Source organism: Talpa occidentalis, unplaced genomic scaffold, assembly GCF_014898055.3.
Source record: "Talpa occidentalis isolate TD23 unplaced genomic scaffold, MPIMG_talOcc4v2.1 talOcc4.4, whole genome shotgun sequence".
Lineage (NCBI taxonomy): Eukaryota > Metazoa > Chordata > Mammalia > Eulipotyphla > Talpidae > Talpa > Talpa occidentalis.
Window position 1 is genome coordinate 124366741 of NW_023604295.1, and position 13432 is coordinate 124380172.

Here is a 13432-nt window from a genome sequence, read left to right on the forward strand (position 1 = left end):
TCAGGTATTTTGCACAATGATGTGATCAGTGATAAAGTAATAACTATGATATTAACCCTCTTGTAATCTAAAAACAACAGGGATTTTTCTTTTCTGTTCAAGCAGCCATGAAGTTATCAGGTAGTAACTGTCCATCTGAAAGGCAATGGCCATTTTTTCCTTCATCAGTTAGTACGTCCCTCTGAGAACCTGGATCAGACTTGACAACATAGATAGCATCATAAGCCTTCCATTTGGTCTGTTCCCAAATAACTGGCAAAAGCTCTTTTTGCCCCAGGGACTGAGCACTGAATTGCAAATTGAAACAAATGCTGATACATATTTTATTTTTTATTTATTTATGCACACAAGAGCTGGGTATAGGCCAGAGATGTGGGGGGCAGTGAGAGGATTCACCAGAGACAGAGTGGGGAGTAGAACAGGCAGATCAACTGAAATACATTGCTGAGGGGAGCAGCCAGCAAGACAGGAGAGGTCTGCTTCGCCATGTGGGTTGCTTCCTGGCAGCGGGGAATCAAACTTGTGCTGCAGAGGCTGCGGATTGATTCATAGTGTGGTGCTTAACCCCTTGAGCCACTAGAAAGGCCTCTGATACATATTTTATTTTCCAGGATTCTTCAAAACATGAATCAGAGCTCCTTGGCCTCCCATGAAGTGACCCAAAATAGACATCTTTTTGGAGAAAATTGGCTTTTTGAGTTGGGGAACTCTCCCGTTAGGTAAGTACATTCTAGTTAGTTTCCCAAGCATTTTCAGTGGCAGCCACATAAAGCCCAACACCAGTACCAAAGTCCAAGTTCTCATCTTCTTTATTTTTTTTAAAAGATTTATTTATTTATGCATATAAGAACTGGGGTACAGGCCAGAGGTGTGAGGGATGAGAGGATTCACCAGAGACAGAGTGGGGAGCAGAACAGGACTGACTGAAATACACTGCTGAGGGGAGCAGCAGGCAAGACAAGAGAGGTCTGCTGCGCCATGTGAGTAGCTCCCTGGCAGGGGATGGAACTTCCCAGATAGCTTCACAGTGCTGTGCTTAACCCCTTGCGCCACCAGGGAGGCCCTCTCATCTTCTTTAATACTGCAGCCACAAAGCTTGGCATCTGGAGCAATGACAGGAAAGCGATGTTCTGAGGCAGCTTAATGGTAAACAGATTTTGACATAGAATTTTGTTTTGTGCAAGGTAACCAGACAGCCAGTGTAGTGCAGGGCGCTTTCCAGTTTCTACCCTCAGTGGCAGGTAGATGGCAAATTTCATTTTGCAGTTTAGTTCAACAATGTCACGTTCAAAAACTTTCTGCACCAAAGCACTTGTTGCATCTGTTTCAGTGTCATTCTCCTCCTGTCCAATTACTACCTGCTTTTTGCCTGCACCAAAGAGATGGATGGTGCTCAGGTGGCAGTGGTATGAAGAAGCAGTCAGAAGGGCTCATTACAACTCTATGGAGATCATGAAATAGAGGTTTTTTGGACTTTGGTTTCTTGGAGTACTTTTGCTTAGGAATATTTGTTATGGTTCCTCAGAATAAACCCTTTACTTTGGTCTTTTGTTCCTTTATTAGACTGCTGATATTTTTCTACTCATACTTAAGGAATGTAGGGTGAGAATTTGCCAATTAAAGAAAAGTTTGTCTTATTAAATCTTTTCATCCATAATAAAGGGAAGGGCAGAATTTTCTTTTTTCTGTACAATTTTATGTGCTAGAACAACTCTGCAGATGGAGCTTCTGGGAAATTGTTGACTAAGCAGTTACTTCTTAGCCACAGTTTACAGCTTCTTTTGCCATATGTGGTCCAGGGTAGGTATTGGGCAAACTCAATTGTTACCATATTGAGAGCGTGAACACCGTGAACACCGTGGGTGGGCAAGTTCATAAAAGGGCCTTAGACAATGATCACAGACTCACAAGTCTATAGAGGTCGGAGTATACTGACCTGTACAGAAAAGCCCAGCGAGGTATGTGGAAGCCTGTAAAATGCTTGTTATGTATTAAAGAAGCAGCTGTGACTCAGCTCTAGTTTATTGTCGCCATGTGAGAACGTGGGCTCAGTACAGTAGAGAGAGCTTCTAAATCGAGAAGCCAGAAATCCAGATTTATTTATACAAAATATCCTAATGTTTTAAACATTGGCAACTAATGTGAAATTTTAAAAATATTTGGTGGAGCAACAATATGTGGTCCTAACAAACGCCACCAGTCTGTGACCTCTGCAGTAATATTCTTTCAGGAGAGGTCAGTCAGAGAAGGTGGCCTTATGTCCAGGTTTAGTTACTAACAGTCTAGAGTAATTTTATAAAATTTATTAAATACTTTAATGGAATTAATTTTATGTAGTTAATGGTAGAAAATAAATTCCTTGATTTTATGGAATTAATTTACATGATTAATTTTATTGTTCCTCACTGTGATTATTTCGGGACACATGAAGATGCCTTTAAAGGCATATGTGGTTACTGTTACTATGTCCTTGGTAGCTGTTTTACTGTCCTAATGTGCAAGAGCCATGTGGTTTGGACGGGACTGATTCCCTCCATCCCACTTCCAGTACTTTATGCCCTTTACATACATCAACAGTCAGTAACCTGGTAACCCGGAGCCAATCAGCAATCATTTTCTAGACAGATTAGACCACAGTGACTTTACTAGTGGAGGATAGCAGGTTTTAGAGCTAAAAGAGACATCCCAGAGCTCAAGGGATCCCCTGCTTATTTTACTATGAGGAAATGAAGCCCCAGAGGTGATGCGATTTGCTTAAGAATGTGTAGCTATCTAGAGGGAAACTTAGGTCGTAACTGGATCATCCTATTCTACACCCTTTACTTAAATTCATGATGTTGGGCCTCCCCAGTGGCGCAAATTTTGAGCGCTGCGCTGCGAAGCTGCCCGCATCCTCTGCAGCGCTGATTCGATCCCCAGCCACCAGCTAGGGTCCCACATGGCACACAGACCTCTCCTGCCACGCCCGCTGCTCCCCTCAGCAGTGTATTTCATCAGTCTGCCTGTTTTGCTCCCCGCTGTAGCTCTGGTGAATTCCCTCACCCTCCCGCGCTTCTGACTGTACCCAGTGCTTGTATAAATAAATAAATAAATCTTTAAAAAATAAATAAATAAATTTGTGATGTTACCTTTAAAGACAAACAACTTTCTTAAAGGTATTTTGTACTGATCATTCTCTTGCAACTACAGTTACTTTTATATACTTGTATAACTTTACCTAGTTTTTACCCAGTTGCCATATAACATTTCATTACTATGTGCATCCCTCCTCTGATCTCAAGATATGTTAATATTTCCTATTTTATAATTGTATCATACAAGACTTTTGTAGTTAATAGTGGTGAAAAAAAAAAACCAAAACAAAACAGATAAACAAAAAACCAATCCCACTTGCCTTAGCTAAAAACTTCTTCCTCTTTGCAGCTGGGAAAAGAGGCCCTCAGTCGCACCTGACTTACACAATCATAATTTAGTAAACATGTGAATACAAATTTCTTCTCTCAGAAAAAGACTCTAGTCCTTATTGTGTCCTATGCCTGCCTCTTGGGCCAACTAGTGGGTCTGCAAGAATATGTCTGAAAGTCCAAATTGGTTGTGATTTCCACTCTGCGGGGGCAAGGATGAGTTACTGTGAGGGAGGCTGTTAGGACCACACGGAGTTGGAGAGGTATTCCATAAAAGAAGGAAGTGGGAAAAGAAAGGATGCTGTTAAAGATGAATGGGGATGGGAAAGAATATTGGGTATTTAAAAATAATAGCTTTCAGAGTCCACTGAAGCAATTAACAACCAATATTGTTGCATCTCAATATGATTATGTTTGGGAGACATGCACAGTTCATGTGCATGCTGGAGAGAGGAATGGCAGAGACCAGGAGCGTGTGCAGCGATGGCAAGAATGGTAATTTATATGAGGAAACTCCCAAGTACTCTTAGAGTACTCTAAGGAAAGACTATAAAGTTGAGTCATAAAGGATGGCAATGTGGGTGGGATCCAGATTGCGAACACTCTTAGGAAAACTGCACAAAGCCAGCTTCGTTGGCTTAACATGTCAACAGTAATTTGCCTTAAAAATGGGTTTTTAAGTTATTAGAAAGTTCCTGGCAAATAGTATTTCATTTTCACAGATGCCAGACTTAAAGCAAGTTTAAGGGAAAGTGTACGTCAGTGTAAATTTTCTGGAGTTTAAATGTAATGAGCCCTTTGATTTGGCCATCTTCCTTCCCAGAATTTATCCTAAGGAAATATTTATACCTGGGGTTATGCTATAAACTGTCAATTGTGATAAATAGAAAGATAGAAACCTAAATGTCTCACAGTAAGACATTGGGTAAGCAAAGAAATCGCTACGAATACAAATAAAAGAATGCATTGCAGTTATCAAAAATGCTGTTATAGAAGGATATTTAAAGAAATGGCAATCTGTCCATTAATAAGATGCCACAAAAAAGTCTCCAAATGGTTTAATATTAACATATAATTCCTATATAGCTTATATACTGTAATATACCAGACAATTGTATCTGATTCAATTCTTATAATTCTATATGGCAGGCATTATCATTTCCCCCATAGCACTTAACTTCATTTCTTGGTATACAGATGGCATATCATTGAGGTAGTCAGCTGGTAGCCACAGGTTGGATTTAGAGCTGGCTTGGTTACTCACTCACTATGTGACCTTGGCCAGTTACTGTTTTCATCATTATCCACACTAAAAAATGTTTCATATTGCAATCAGTACTCACACACACAGACACAATGTAAATGCAGAGAAAAATTATTTTTACTACCTTGGATAGATTCTGATATTTTCTGTACCACTCCTTTCTATTGCTAATCTACTTCATTCTATTCCCCTTTATTTTTTCAAATAATAGTTGCTGCCCACCAAATGTATCCCACCAAATGTATCCCACCAAAGCCTTGTACTCAGTAGATGCTAAGTAAATAGTAGTTACTATTCTTTCCATTACTATTGGTAGTTGTAGCAGCTTTAAGATCAGAGAGGATGTGATGAAAGGCAGTGTCATTCAAAAAAGTAGGGACGTGGTGGATTCAATTTACCACAAGCCTCAGAGTGTGGAAAGAGTCCATAAACACAAGGTATTATGCCACAATTCCATGCATGTACAGATCTGAGAAAGCAGGTGGGCTTGTTATGTACTTCATAATAAAGCCAGTTGTCAGTGATGTCAGTGAAGCTGGAAATATGGTCTACGGAGGCAGCCAACACTAAAATAAGTGAAACGGAATTCTGGATTGGCTGAAAAACTTCTATGGTATCAAGACTCTTTCAGTTACAGTGACAGAAATCCAAAACCAGGCTTAAGGAAAAAGCATGTATTGGCCTACATCTGGAAAGTTTCAGGAGTAGATAGATTAGCTTCAGGTATTGTTGTATCCAGGTGTGCAATAGAATCCTCAGAAAATGATTTTCTTTTTTTTTTTTAAAGATTAATTTATTTATGCATACAAGAGCTGGGGTACAGGCCAGAGATGGGGGGGGTAGTGAGAGGATTCACCAGAGATAGAGTGGGGAACAGAACAGGCAGACTGACAGAAACACACTGCTGAGGGGAGCAGTGGGCAAGACAGGAGAGATCTGCTTCGCCATGTGGGTTGCTCCCTGGCTACCAGGGATCGAACTCATGCTGCAGAGGCTGTGGATTGCTTCATAGTGCAGTGCTTAACCCCTTGCACCACCAGGGAGGCCCAAAACAATTTTCTTCTTACTTTTGATTATGCTTTACTATCCTGATTTCATCCTCGGCTAGGTATTTTTTTAGTTGTGGCCTCTGGCAAATGAGACTACACATCTGGAAGAAAGAGAAGTCTCTTCTGCCAAGTTTCAGTAAAAGCCTGGGGCCCGGCTCACGGTGTGTTCTATCTTGGATCTGATTGCTCCTGCAAGGTTGGGTTGCCGTCACTGACCCAAGTCCCTGGAATCATATGGGTGGAATGAGAAATGGGTGGGTTGTCCAAAGAAACCAGGGCATTGTTACCGGGAGTTGGGAGAAAAGAGGCAGACGTACACAAAACACAAAGTGTCCACTAAAATTAGTAACAGCTCAGAGCCAAGCAGAGGGTCAGAAGTCCATGTATGTAGACTGCAGATCCCGTAAACCCACATAAAGTGAGTGGTCATGAGGGGCTGAACATTCAACAAGAACCACAGACAAATGTTTAAGCAGCAATAGCAAAAGAATTCAAAAGAGTATGTTTTGCCCATCTAAACATGCAGAGAAATCTAGTTGGGTCATCCTCCTGCGACAAGGAGGAAAGAAGAGACCTAGAACAAGGGAATTGCACTGAACTAATATGCATCATGTCATTTAATTAAAAAAAATTAGGCTCAAGCAACCTGAATTAGGTGGTAGAACTTCCATATATGAACATGAAGAAACTGAGGCCACACAACTACAAAGTGAGGTGTTGATAAGTCAGCACAGCTTTGTCTCGGCTCAAACTCAGTAGCTGCCTAAAATGTTCTTCCCATATTTTCCTGGATGGTAAATTCTCAATTACACTTAAGGCAGTCAAGGTTTATCACATATCTCTGGGCTCCCACTACACTTAATTCACACCACCACTGCAAAATATTCTAAGATGGTACTGCACTACTGATGAGTACCTGTAATGTGACTGTACTTGTAGTGGTTTCTAGACTTTGCTGATCATGCACCCTTACTGCTAAAAAGGGGCAATATCCTTTCTATACATTATTTATTTATTTATTTATACTTATACATGTTTGTAAGTATACCTATTACATATTTATACTAATAGCGTTAGTATACTAAACACTTGCTGTGTGCTATCCCAGGAAATGTATTCCTGATATTAACTCTAAAGGGTAGGCACTGTTCATCCCATTTTACAGATGAGTTCAGAGAAATTGAGTGCCTACAGACACACAATTGTTGACAAAACTCATATTGTAATCCTAGTCTTCAGATTCCTCAATGATATTATAGCTAAAAACTCTGCTAAGGTCTATTTTTACACATAAGTGACAGTGAGGCAAGATATTTGCAGTTGATGTTCTTCTGCAGATTTTAGAATACATGGCTTTTAGATAATTGATTAGTAATGAAATAGTTTTGTTATTGACATTTTTTTCCTGTTTCATTCTTTGTCTACCTAACTAGACTGTTACATAATTATGTGTACCTAATTTTTTACTTTTTTCTCTCCCTCCTACATTATCAGATGCTGAGAACATGTTTTGGGCTGTTATTTTTAGAAGGATCAGAGAAAAATGTGCACAGAAGTGTGGGGGTGGAGGCTGTGGGTTTGGACAGGTGTTGGGCAGGTGGAGGTGGGTTATATAGCATTGACAGTGGACCTGTCCTCATCCCACTCTCCACATACATGATAAGCTTCTGAGCCCAGTTGTAGTCACAGAGAAAACACTGGCTCACAAATGCTTCATCAGCAGGAATGTCTAATTAAAAAGAGAAATTTCAACAGAATTTTAGTTCAAAACTCCATTATTCAGTGGTGACAGTTGGCATAGAAGCAATCGCTCTGAGTTACTGAGGATATCTTGTTAAAAAAAGTTCTTCAAGATTAATTGCCAATAGAAAGTTGAAGGATAAAATAAATGGAAAGTTGTCAGGGAGAAAATGTCAGCACAGCAGTCTGCAGTGCTGGCTAGAAGTTGTGAAAAGCAAAGGGGTTTCTTGACAGTGAAATAGAAATCAAAGGTGGGTATACTTATTGTCCCAATTTAAATGCTGCAACCTTATAGATATAACCTGAGAACCAGAGAAAAATCTCAGTGATGTTGGAATCTAGAAAAGAGAATGTTTTAATGTACAGATGGCATTTCCCCTTTGTTAAGTCATCTTTATCAGCAAGGCTTTGTATCTTCTTGGAAATGAACTCATTTATGCATTGCATGTCAAAGGTGAAGTGAATGAAGTATAAACTCCTTGTAGATATAAAATTGGAGAAATTCCCTGTATCCCCACGCCTGGAGCAACCCAGCTGTGCCCTCTAGTGATCACGCTGGCCTGCTATTTTATTAGGAAATGAAAAGAAAAAATGACTCTGGGTGCCTCTTCTGCTTTAGAGATTTGCTTTTGGTGGGGGATGATTCCTGCTCTGGAAAATAAATTCTATTCTGAAACAGGTATAGTGAATATAAAACAAAAAGTTCTTGATTTTTGTTCACTGAGCTCCATTTTTCTTTACTTACAAATTCCTATATAAATTTGGGCCATTGGTAAAACATCTTCAATTCCATACTCATCAGTTATTAAGGGATTGGATTTATGCATAAAGAATTTTTTTAAGTTTTATTTATTTATATAAAAACTGGGGTACCAGAGACAGTGGGGAACAGAACAGGCAGATGGACCAAAAACACTGCTGAGGGGAGCAGCGGGCAAGACAGGAGATGTCTGCCGCGCCATGTGGGTATCTCCCTGGCTGGCTGGGAATCGAACCGGTGCTGCAGAGGCTGCAGACAACTTCACAGTGCTGTGCTCAACCCGCTGCATCACCAGGGAGGCCCAAGAATTCTTCACAGATTTGATATTGCAAATAAATTGGATTGAGCTAGGGCAATCCTTTTTACAAGATATGTACCTTCTTTAATATATGTTGTGATATATGGTACAGTAAGAACTCTGTCAGAGTGGAGGAATTTCTGATCAAATTTAATTGCACTTTATATACAGAAGTCTAAAACAATTTTTTTAGAAACAAATACAATAATTCCTTTTATACAGCCACAATGCCAATTATTACATCAAACCAAAAAGTAAATCACATTGAAAATGATTTCCAATAACACCTACTCTTGTCTCCATATTCAAATTGCTATAATTAATTTCCTTAAACTATTATTTTACATTTTGTTTTGTTTTTTATAATAATCATTTAACAATGGATCATCTCAAGATGGGGTAGTTCCATTCCTTCCAGTGTCCTTTTTACAACTAAAACATCCTGGAGCTAACACGACAAACAAGCATGCAAAGTTTCTGTAATGGTGTAAAGAAGGCAGATAATCTAGGGCTCTCAGGTTTTAAGAAAGGACATTGCAATGGTCTCCTGACTTTACTGCTTTTCATATGTTCTATATCCTCCAAACTGGACCTGCCAACAGACACAGGGGGGTGGGAAAAGCTCCAAGAGAAGCCTGTTGCCATAGCCAAAGAGTAAGGAAAGGATAGTCTAACAACAGAAAATCTTTTTGTCAATACCTGCCCTACTTTATCAAATACCAATAATGCATTCCTGTGGTTTCAATAGGGCCAATAGGAAGCTGCTCTTTCATTCTCTGCCCCATGGAATGGAGTGGTGCTCCCATTCTTTTGCCAATGGTGCGATGGAGTAGGGAGCTGATCTTCCAACTCCCACTCAGTGGAAGTAGTTGGTACTTTGATTCTCCTACTGGGGTAGTGCTGGTGAGGCAGTAAGTGATTGTGATCTTTTCTAAAGAAGTAAGCATTGCTCCAATTTTCCTGTTAGGTAGTATCAGTGGAGTTCAGTGGCAAACTAAACCTCTCCTCCCATCTGGCAGTGAGACTGAATGACTTCATTATCCCCCATCCCAGGTATCACCAGGGTGATTAAGGAGCTGAACTACTGCCAGATCGTGCGACAACAAAGTGGTGTGACTCAATCCTCTGCTCACCCCCTCCGTGTTTTCAGCAGTGCTAAACAGGGAACTGAGCTAATAACCCCACTCAGATGCAAGGAAACAGAGCTCGTGGTTACCCACTTTCACTACAAATCTGTCAACATGCATGAACAGGGAGAACTGAACTACCCCACTCCTGCAACCAGGTGGTGTAAGTTGGTGCTTTACTTTGTTGGGATGATGTTGCGCAGGACCCAACAGAAAACTAAGCATGCATAACCATCCAACCTTTGTACTACATCTCGACAAGGTACATGTTTGCTAAACAAGAAAATTTAATAGAATCTAGAATCATATAATATCCAAAATATCAAGAAAACAACTAAAAATGAAAATCAGAAATCATACTATCAAATCACAACTTAAATGAGAAATCAACAGATGGAACGCCAAGGTGCATTAGATGCTGGAATGATTTGATATAAGCCATCATAAGAATGTGTTGACAAGCAATAACAGTTTCTCTTGAAACAAGTAAATAGAATATATTAGCAAAGAAATACTAGTGTAAACATGGAAATTGTAGGGGCAAAACTACTATAATTGAATTAAAAGCTTTCTGGGTGGGCTCAATGCCTGCCCTACTTGAGTCAAATGCCAGCCTGTTAAAAATAGCAGACGATAAAATTGGTAAAATTGAAGACAGATTAATATGATTTACTCAATCTGAACATTAGAGAGAAAATAGACTAATAAAAGAAAAAAAAAGATATCTCAAATATGAATCAGGTATTCTCCTGTTTAAAACCTCCAATGGCTTCCTCTCCTGTGGCAAAATTTAAAGTTTTTATGTAGACACTCATGTCATGCATACATTTTCCTAAGAGCTCTGAGCTTATTTCAATTCAATTCCTTCCCATAACCCTGAATCATAAGTTCCCTCTTTTTACTTTTAAACAATCCAAAGTACAGTATGAGTATGAGTATATAATAGTGTGGGAATAGCAGTAGTCACAACACGCAAACACTTTATGTTTTCTTTACTGAAGTTTATATGCATAAGCAATGCTATTACTCATATAAGTAGTAGCAAATAAGTGAAAAGTGACTTAGGAGTTGTAGTTAGACCTATGTATCAATCATAGTTACTTCTGGTACTTATGGTTTTCCTCTTGTTGTAATGTGGTGGACTCACTTTAAGCTGAATTCAATCATGAGGTAAGCACACCCTTGCCTAATTCCCTTGCTTTGAGCATGTGCTGGCCAATTAACTTGCTTCTAACCCATAGAATGTGGGAAAGATTTTTAGTTGCTATTTCCCATAAATAGATTACAAAAGATTTTAACTTCCGAGTAGCCAATAGCCTCTCTCTTGCTAGTTTGGTGAAGCATACTACCATATCATGAACTAGGCTGTGGATAGGTCTACTTGACAAGGGAATAGGGTGTTCTCTGGTCGGGAGAAAGTAAGGAACTGAGATTTTTTCAGTCTAAAAACCCACAAGGAACTGAATCTAACCAACATCTCTGTGGGCTAGCAAATGGATCACTTCCCTGTTGAGCCTTTAGATGATGACCATGTTGGTGAACACCTTGTCCACAGTATGTGAGAACCCCTGAAGCAGAAACCCCAGTTCAGTCACTCCTGGCCCCCTGACTCACAGACATGTCAGATAATAAATGTTTTTTGTTTTAAGCTGCTAATAGGAAGTAAATTGTTATATATTAATAAATAATAGACATAGACAGTTTAAAAATTCTACGAGGGGAAAAAAAACACTTGAGATTCAACCACATTGCTCTGTTGTTGGTAATAAGTCAGGGGACCCCATCCATGACACTTCTTCATCTAGTGAACACAACTTTAGTTGTTGTACCCTCAATTCATCACTCACATGCAGCTTTTTAAGTCACTATTACCTGGAGGGGGATAACTCTATAGCCACTCCTGGCTTCTGTCCTTGGAAACCTTGAATTCACTCGATACTTTATATTTTTGCTCCATTTCTGATCCATGGCCACATTTACCTGGTTATACAGATTCTTCATTTACTCATTAATTTATTCAGTCTTTTAGTGAAGAAATATCTAGTGTGTAAATAATATGTGGCTAATATTTGGGTGGAAAAACATATGCTGATTAGACAGGCATACATTTTTTTCCTACAGACACTTAGTATATGATAGGAGAGGTAACACAGATACATTAATAAGTAATCAGCATTTTAGAGTGCATGCTATACAGAAAGCATTTTCTATGTGTAAACTCATTTTATATCTTGAACAGCACGGTGGTGTTATATAGTCTCCCATTATTTTTATCTTGCTCTGAAGAATGCTGAGGTGAAGTGACTAACTCAGCCAAGGTGGCACAACTTGTTTACACAGAACCCAGTCAAAGAAAATCAGTTTGAGGCTAGATGAGGGAATGATAAGCCCATGCACTTGGTTCTGATGCAGAGGGTGATAAAGAATTTTGGAAGGACTTGGAGCAGAAGTATGATCAGATATTAAGGTCAGTGTGGTTAGAGCAAACAAGCAGGGTTGGTCAGATTAGGAGATACTCTACTGAGGAGATTATAGGGCAACAGCGCATGTAGCACAGAGGCCATGAGAACGGGGCAGACAGTAGAGAATAATAGCATTTAGTGACATGTTAGCAATAAAGAGGGAAAAGACACCACTGGGAAGAATGTCAAAGGCTGTGCAGTAGGCTTGGGAGATAAGAGCTTTGCCAGAGTTTTGTCAGTTGTGTGTACATTTGGTGTGGCACTTTTCTTCTTAATCCTGTTTTCTCAGTTTCAAATGAAATGCAATTAGACTAAAGCCTCTAAAGTAGAAACTACTATGCTTTTGTGATTTTTTTTTAAGAAAAGAAATCAGCAAAGCATTTTATAAAAATTTGAATGAGCTGTCAACATCTGAACATTAGAATTACATACAAATCAGAATTTCTTGTTTTTCTTGAAAAACTGGAAGATCCGGTCACACCAGCTTTCTGATTTCACAGAACAATAGTATGTTTCACTCTGAGAGAAGCAAATTCCATTCTAGCTAGTCCTTTCTGTCCTTTCATTCTCAAGTTTACTTTAATCATATCAACCACATTGCCTGTCTGGGCTCTGTAGGTATTTGAATATTTTTAGCCCTAGATTAGTTGATTTTCTAGTTTCTTCTATTTATAAATTGTGTGAATCTTTATCTCTCATCTACACTACTTAAAATGGGGGGAGATGGTAGCAGTAATAGAAATGTTTAGTAGGAGTATATTTTGTCCATGGTTTTCTAAGTGCTTTACATGTATAATCTCATTTAATCTTCAGACAACCCTTTGACATCAGTATTATTCTTACCATTGTGCCCATATGACTAGTGAGAAACAGAGGACTTGAGAGGTTCATTTGTCCAAGGTTATGTGGTGGCTAAGTAGTAGACCTAGGATTTGCGTTCAGTAGTCTCTCTCCAGAGATAATGTTTCTAACCATTATGCACTGCAGTGGGAAGGTCAGCAAATTTGGGAGAAAGGCTTTTTGATTCTAAGTGTGTGAGGATAGTAAGTGTCCCACCATGGCCACAGAGGGGATGAAGCTGGTCAAGAGACCCTGCTACTCTAGGAAGAGAAGTGCAAATCATTCCTTGCGACTGTGATTCCCCAACCTCTAAGCCACCAGAAGAAGAGTCCCAAGATAGTCCTTGTGAAAATGAAGCATGAGAGCTGGAATGAGAATGACTTTGAAAAAGGGAAGAGAAGAAAAACCAACATGATGGCTCGGGGTTAGAGGAAGGTGGCATAGTAAAGCCAGACATAGGTTAGCCCCTTTCTTCTGCTAAGAAGACA

At 39.4% G+C, this 13432-nt stretch overlaps 1 long non-coding RNA gene and 1 pseudogene across 1 annotated transcript in view; one reads left to right on the forward strand and one right to left on the reverse strand.

Moving 5' to 3' along the window:
- Nucleotides 1–1831, reverse strand: LOC119258243 (S-formylglutathione hydrolase-like; annotated as a pseudogene).
- Nucleotides 1832–9572: 7741 nt separating this feature from the next.
- The window catches only part of LOC119257901 (uncharacterized), a 286366-nt gene continuing 282506 nt past the window's right edge, over nt 9573–13432 (forward strand). Inside the window, exon 1 of the long non-coding RNA XR_008554000.1 lies at nt 9573–9805. This is a non-coding gene — a long non-coding RNA (uncharacterized LOC119257901). The remainder of the gene's footprint in view (nt 9806–13432) is intronic.